Here is a 7,642-nt window from a genome sequence, read left to right on the forward strand (position 1 = left end):
CAGTTACATCCATCCCTCCTTTGGCATCCGTTCCCTGATTTTTAATGTGCCCTTGGCCCAGCTCACTTTCCACATGACACAAGCCTTGTTTTCCCTCCACAGCCTGCAGTTCCTTCTCAAACTGAGAAATGGGTTCCCAGAAGTGACCTTCAGCAGCAGCAACAGCAGCAGTTTGATCTCCAGGGAAGCCTGCCATGGCTCCCCAAGCCCAGATCTGATCCTTTCATCCCATCACACCATCAGAGGCGAGGGAAGGAGCAAGAAGCTGAGTCAAGTTCAACACATCACTGTGCATTAAACAGCTCCCTGGCAGTGGCAGAGCTCTTTTTGTTCTGCTGGAAGATAAACAGCTGTCTCAGTGCAATTAATAACCCTAATGGTTTCTTCCAAAAAATGGAATAATCATAGGATTGAGTAATCAAAACTATTGATTAATGTAGAAGGCCCCTAGAAAAGGTTTAGCACAAAATGTTTCATTCTTCTGGGCATGGTTCCAGTAGAGGCTGTAGTGATGATTGAACAATAGGATTATTGTACAAAGTCATCATTTCCAAAATGGAAAAAAAAAATAAAATTAGAGCCTGTTTTTTTTTTCCCTTTAGCAATTCATTCATCAAATAAAATACTCATTTTTGAACAGTGGCATTGCAACCACCATTCTTTTTTTTGGTTGGGCTCAGGACTCACAAACAAATCCCATTGGCATCACTGGTGTTTCTGTGGTTCAAATTAAAGGAAAATTCTGCTCTTAAAAATAAAATCCTGGCATCTTCATTTGTTTTTTATGCAAAGAAAAGTGCTGATGATTTCAAGAGAAGTCCCTACTACCCCCACCACTTTTGTGGTTGAATACTTTTTCTTTGCTTTGCAGAATGGAAATATTGGAGCAGGAGGTGTGAAGGGAGGGATTAATTTCCTTGGAGTTTAAAAGAGTTCTAATAAAAATTCTGTAACGTGTAACTCCTAAGCTTAATAGTCTCTACAACAAATAATACTTTGGGGAACAATAAATTGTGTAATGATAGTTCTGCTCATATTGGCTAAATCATTATGTATTGCAAAATGTCAGCCACCGAAGAAATCATAACTAAGCATGCTGCGAGCCTGCAATCTTGTAAAAGCCTGAGATCATAAAAGGAAAAGTGGGACTAAAAGTATTTCAAAGATGCCAGAATGAAAAGGCTAACAACTGTCTTTTTCACATTTTAAAATTTACCTGTTTTCCCCAGGAGAGCGTGAAGACATAATCAATCAAAGCAGGGCTTTTGTAGATCCTCCTGTGATTAATCTAATTATTTTGGAGAGATCAGATGCATTTGCAGCTGATATGAACAGCAGTTTGATTGAAGTATCAAAGGTAGATCAATAGGCCCAGAATATGGATCAAAACATTCTAAGCTAGGAAGCTTAGCATCAATATTTTCATGAGGAGCATCAACAACTGGGACTGCTGTGCTTAAGCACAGTGAATAAATGTACTATTTTCAGAAGTCACTTGTCACCAAATCAGCATTGCTGTGTCTCAGGCGTTTTCTGCAGATGAGCCTCTCAAAACACCCAAGGAAACTTTCTAAACCCAGAGAGTGGCAGTGGAGCCCTGCAGGGGAAACAGTTGAGATTTGGAAATTGTTCCTGGCCCTGGAAAGCTGGTGAGGGCTGCCCTGGGGCCCAAAGGGTGGCAAGGGTAGGGGGGAAAGCTCTGAGAGCTCAGTGGAGCACTCGTGGGGTTGGGACAGGCTCCCACCACCTCCTGCAGACATCTCTGGCCTGGGTACAGCAGGAATATTTTAGCTTGGAGGTAGGAAAGCAGCTCAGGGAGCAGGTCCTGATTGCAGGGGAAGCTTCTTTCCCAAAGCTTCCAGAGACTGAAGGGAGGAGATAATCCAGGCCCATTTTCTGTAATTCTGCATTAATTCTGCCCCAGTTTAGGTTCCGATATCTGCTTTGGTCTCCCCTCAGCACACACAGTCAGAAGGATTTTAGGCGAGGAAGCCATGGTGGGGTTGGCACAGGAAAAGATTCCTCTCAAACTTTACTGGAGCTGGAGATCTCAGCCCTCTCTTTTCCTTCTCCTGCATTACTGTGAGTTTAATTATCCTGACGGAAGAGGCAGTGTTTGGCTGTAGCTCTTTTCATAGGGGAAGGTAAGCAGAGAATGCTGATAGCAGGCACTCCTGGTCATTAATCCTGTGCTGACCCCGTGCGTGGCCCTGAAACTGATAGAGCTGATATGGCAGTAGAAAAATCTTCCCATAAGCCAGACCCAAAGTTAGCAAAAAACACTTCTACACTTCTTTTTCAGAGTTCAACATAAAAAACATAACACTTGTAACAATTTTCTTTTGATTTCTAAAGAGGTTGTGAAGAACTTATTGCTTTAAAAAATAGTTTTAACCTCTCTGACACTTCAGTTTTTAAAAATCTTAGAAAGAGATTGAGAACACAAACAAGAACTCACCAGCTCTGTAGGTGAACAGTGTCAGCTTTTGGCCTCTGTGCACAGAATAATTTCCTTTCCAGGTTCTTTGTGGATGCAAACATGTACAAATGGCTCAGAGTAAGGAATACATCTCAAGAAGGTCATAGAAATATCTATATTTCTTTCATCAACTTTACAGTAGCTTTCTAGTCTTTCTTTTAATTTTTTCCCCCTAAGAAGGTCTCAGGGTTGCATTCCAAGTTGCCAGGATCTTCCATAAGCACTTACAGGTGAGCACACAAACTTCTGTTATTGTAGAAACATCCCTGACTTACAGGGACAAGGTACTCTGCAAACCTGAGATATTCTAGAATATGTGGTTTTATTGCAAGGGTTGTGGGTAGAAAGGGCCTTCCCTTCAGCCACCAGCCTCGGCTGAAGGGAAGTCCCAGAGAGAGATCAAGAGAGCACGAGGGTAAGCTGGCAAGAAAAGGGGAGAGAGCTAGAGCAACGTGGCAGGGGTCAGAGTGCAGGGGGAAGAGAGCAGAGGTAAGAGTAGGGAAAGGAGAGTGAGGTCTAGAGAGAAAGAGCGAAGAGGAGAGCCATGAGAACAGGGACTAGAGAGAGGTGAAGAGAGAAGAGCAAGGGAAAGCCAAGAGAGTGAAGAGGGCGAAGAGAGAGGAGGTTCTGGTTAAAATACATTCTATCTCCTTTTGTGATGAATATTCTAATTTACAGTGACCAACCAATACAAGACACAAAACCCTATAGAATCTACATACAGCCTATAAGAACTACTACATTACCATGTGTTATATTTTAAACTCTAAAAACTACTCTTTAGACTTTTCTGTTTTGCTACATTGACCTTTGGATCCCTTAGCCAGCAGAAAGGTATTGTTCAATCAAAAGAGATTCTCCTTCAGCTGCCCAGGCTGTTGTCTTTAAGTTATAGAGTAACTAAGACTCGGTATCCTACAACTCAGAATAAGCTTCCATTTCTATTTCGATTACAGGTTTCATATTTTCAGAATCTTTTGCTAAGCAATCATATTTATAAGATTTCCCTGATTAATCTTTCCCAACATGTTATGTTTTTTTATTATTATTATTCTGTAGCATAAACACTCTTTGGAGATAATCAGGTTGCTAAACTTTCTCAGGGCTCCTTTTGTTCACAGGGTGATGCAGTCCATGAAAGACAGATTTTTGGGGTACAGGTAGGACTGGGGGTGTTTGGGGGATTTAAAGAGTGCCAGAGTGTTTCTTGGCACCTCAGTGTGCAGATGCTGTGGGAGAAATCCTCAATGCCTGTCTGCATCACAGAGCATGTAAATAACAGGAACCTGCCTCAGTTCCAGAATGAAAGGTGACAATTTCAGCTGCTTTTCACCTTGTATTTTAAATGCTAGCCTTGAATTCTTCCTCCATCAGGCATTCAGCAGAATTCTGGCTGGGTCTAGCAGCACTTTGTTGTGGTCTGACCCTTCCTATGATGTGCATAGTTTGAAGTTCATTAGTACTTTACCTAACTTGTGCTAGTTGGAAAACTGCACCAAATCTTAAGCAGAATCAGTTTGGAAATGTGTGAACTGATACCTGATAGCAGCCATGTATTTCTGAAAATAGAACACGAAGCAGTTTTGTATATTGGAATAGCTCACTGATTAGTTTTCACCTGAGGGCAGCACAGCTCCTGGCAGGGACATCTCTGTGCCACTCCAAGTGTTTCCACAGACCTCAGTGAATCCTGTTTGTCATTACTCTGTGCAGGGGCCTTCACTCAGGACATTCTCAGAGCAAGGGATCACTTTGGTCTGGGGAAATGCCATGGCAACCATGGTACCTTATCTCCAGACACTTGCTGTGGGGTTTCATCCAGCCTCACTGTGAACTGGCATTGGCACGAACCAACTCAAGCTTATGATTGGAATTTTCCATATGAAAGGATGCTCAGGAGTTAAATCTGGAAACCAGGCAGTGCCTTTTAGTTTGGATTTCCCTTAGGCCCCAGAAGCAGAGAGTTGATGGGAGCTGCTTGCTTTAACAGGGAAGGAAGGAGAAAGCCCCAGAGGTCCATTAGGCATCACCTCACAATCTGTCTGAACTGTGAGGGAAAGTGCAGATTTTGAATTTTGAGAGAGAAAGCAGCTTAATCATTTGTTACTGCTCTGGTCCAACACTTAGGGAACAACTCCAGCAGCAGATTCAGAGCTGAATTCTTTACCTGAATGCAGGCATACGTGGGGATTCCTCCATGCTGTGAGCCAGGGACTTAGAGCTCCTCTTTGTTAGAACAGCACTGGAAAACACTAAAGCAAAGATGAATTTATTTGTAAACATACAAAGTTTGACACAAACACCATCTGGTTTTCAACACTGGTTTCAGTTCAACAATCCCATCTCTTGACAGGGGTCACCTCCCATTTTGGGGGGCACCCATTGCTCTGTTCTGAGGTTTCCTGGTGGCATCTGCCCTGTGTGCTCCACGGCAGATGCTGCAAGGCACACATGTTGCAGGACTCAGGTGTTGGAAGTGCCTTTGTGTTAGGTTTCAAATTATAAAAATTATTTTCCCAGGAGTTCAGCAAAGCCAACATCAAGAACCCTTCTTCACCTACTTTAAACAGTCCTTTCCTTGTGTTCCTCATAAAATTAACTAAATTATTGCTATGATCTGTAAAGTTCTCATTTCAAGCACTGTTAGATACTAGTTCCAACTGTAGTTACTGATTCTAATCTAAAGCAATTAATTTTTTTTTTGTGCTGAAGAAGAAAATGCATCCTGTGTTCTCAGTGCTTTCAACACTGAATAGCTGGAAATTTTGGCAGCAACTAAAACCTTCCCAGCCTTTTATTGTTCTCTTGCCCCAGTGAGTGTTTCTTGTCAAACTTAACCCAGGTAGATTCTTGAAAATGTCTCCTTTGAACATTTCTTTAACAGCCAGCAAAATAAGAGAAACTCACTCTGCATTTAATATGTTACTTGCACTTGCTGGAAAACCCAGCATTCCAGAGTAGAGACAGTTCACCAGGATTATTCATGCCTTCCTTTTGCCTTCAGTGAGCTGTGGATCACACCCAAAAATATGTTACCCAGTGAAACTTTGTAATTCCATTTAGCAGATGCTTTCAAACACAATGGGAGATTTTCAAAAATATCTTTGTCTGGAAGTGTTCATCTGCAGACATAAAACCAGCCTTGATAACATTAGAGGGGAGCTAACAATATCTCTGTAATGATATCACCTTATCTTTAATTAGTGTAGAATACTGTAAGATGTTTTTCTGAGATATGAGCCTCTTACTTGGGTAAGATTCTTCCTGGAACAAAGTGTTTGAGCCAGTGTAGCTGTTCTAAACAAAGGTTTGATGGAACTTGTTCATCAGCCTTGGAGGCAGCCAGAGCAGCTCTGGTTGTTTCCTTTAAGGCAGGAAAAATAATAAGGAAAAATAATGGGGAAAAGTAATAAGGTTCCTGACAGAAACGTGAAGCTATCTATTGCTAATACTGCAGTAATTTGATTAGAAACTGCCTTGTTCCGTGGAATCAGGTGACCTCAGCTGTGTGTTTTAACTGGAAATGAGCCCAAATAAATCCCCTGGATCTGAGCTTTGAGTAGTTTCAAATTCACTGCTGAAATTCAGATATATCAGACAGCTTTTACATCTGTAACTCCCCCCACCTCAAGAATAATTACGACACAAAAGTCTTACATGTTTGTATGAGGTCCCATCTTCAAAATATAGGAAATACCAGCAATGAAGTTTCCTGTAGAGTCTGAGCCTCTCCTTTATCCAAACAATCTGATTTCTAGTTAAGTAATGCTCAGTGTTTATTTCTTCCATTCCCAGTGGGGCCTCCGATTTTATTTTGCTTCCATTTTTGATTGCTGGTCTGAGCAGCAGTGAGAGTCTTGCATGTCCAGCATGTTCTCATCCTCCTTGTTCCCTCTTGTCTCCTTCCTACAGCATTTTCCTCATCCGGCTGCCTGAGGCTGAGAGAGAGGAGGGGGAGAAGCAGCAGCAAATGTCCTGCTCATGTTCTTCAGGCTCATGTGTCTCCAGGGGACAAATATACTGCCCATGTGTCTCCAGGGGACAAATATCCTGAGCTCCCATTCCAAGGAAGGTGCTGGACAGACGAGGACTGCTCACCCAGCTCTTGAGCACATGTCCATGGACCACAGAGCAATTGGGAGGTTTGGTTCTCTCTCTTACATTTTGCATGTCTGATTTCTTGTAGAACTAATCAATCAAACATCACAGCTGTTAGAGTCCCCCACACTTTTAGAAAATTCACCCACTTGACTGATAGAGATCTTTGAGTGGGAGAGAGCAGCCAGTGCTTGCTCTAAGAAGGCACAGTTGTCAGTGAGATTGCCACTGAAATGGTGAGGATGGAAAAGTACTGACTCAAAGCCAGGCCATTCCTAAATATTCTTCTCCAGGAAGTAATCTGCAATTTCAGGGCTGGTTCTCTGCCTCTTCGAGGTAGTCCAGGCTCCCACTGCTGGGCTTGCTCTGGTTCATGCACCTTGTGCTGCTGCAGAACTATTTTTAGAGCAGTGAACAGTGCTGCAAACAGGCTTCAGGGTACTTAGGAGTGAAGGGGTCTGGGTGTGATCATTCTCCCTGAACTGGAGAGGTAGATGGTGGGAGGTGCTGGGCAATGTCTTCCCAGCCTGTAACATACTGTGTTCACTGTCATGCAAATACAGAACAACTTTCTTCCACCTGAAATCATCTCTGCTGCAGACAACCAGGTTGCCATGAAAATAAGAGAAAAAAAACCAAGAAAAAACAAGGAAAAAAAAGAGGCATTTTTCTCTGCTTAAACAACAGATTTGTCTCTGAGTTGCCAAAATTGTGAGTGTCAGGGTAGAAGAGCACACTTTGGTGTGTACAATTTTCTGTGCATATGTCTGGTACTCCTTGTTTTGGAAGGGCTATAGAAGGTTTTTATCGAACCAGTCCATCTGTTCAGTGATTCAGTAATCTGAGAAAAGTCAAACTTGTCACTCTGCCCCCCTGGTTGTCGTCCTTTCAGACTCTGTGACCAACCTCAGATTTTAATGGCATTTAAAAAATATTGGCACCCTGCTGTGTCCTGTGTTTGACCAGTCCTGTCCATGCAGGTTTAGTGCCACACCAGAACTCTCTGCCCAGAGAAATGAGCTCTGTTTGCAGAAGGGAAAGTTCCACAGCCCTTTCTACATGCAT

The sequence above is a fragment of the Zosterops lateralis genome (genome assembly GCF_965231275.1).
Source record: "Zosterops lateralis genome assembly, chromosome: 12".
NCBI lineage: Eukaryota > Metazoa > Chordata > Aves > Passeriformes > Zosteropidae > Zosterops > Zosterops lateralis.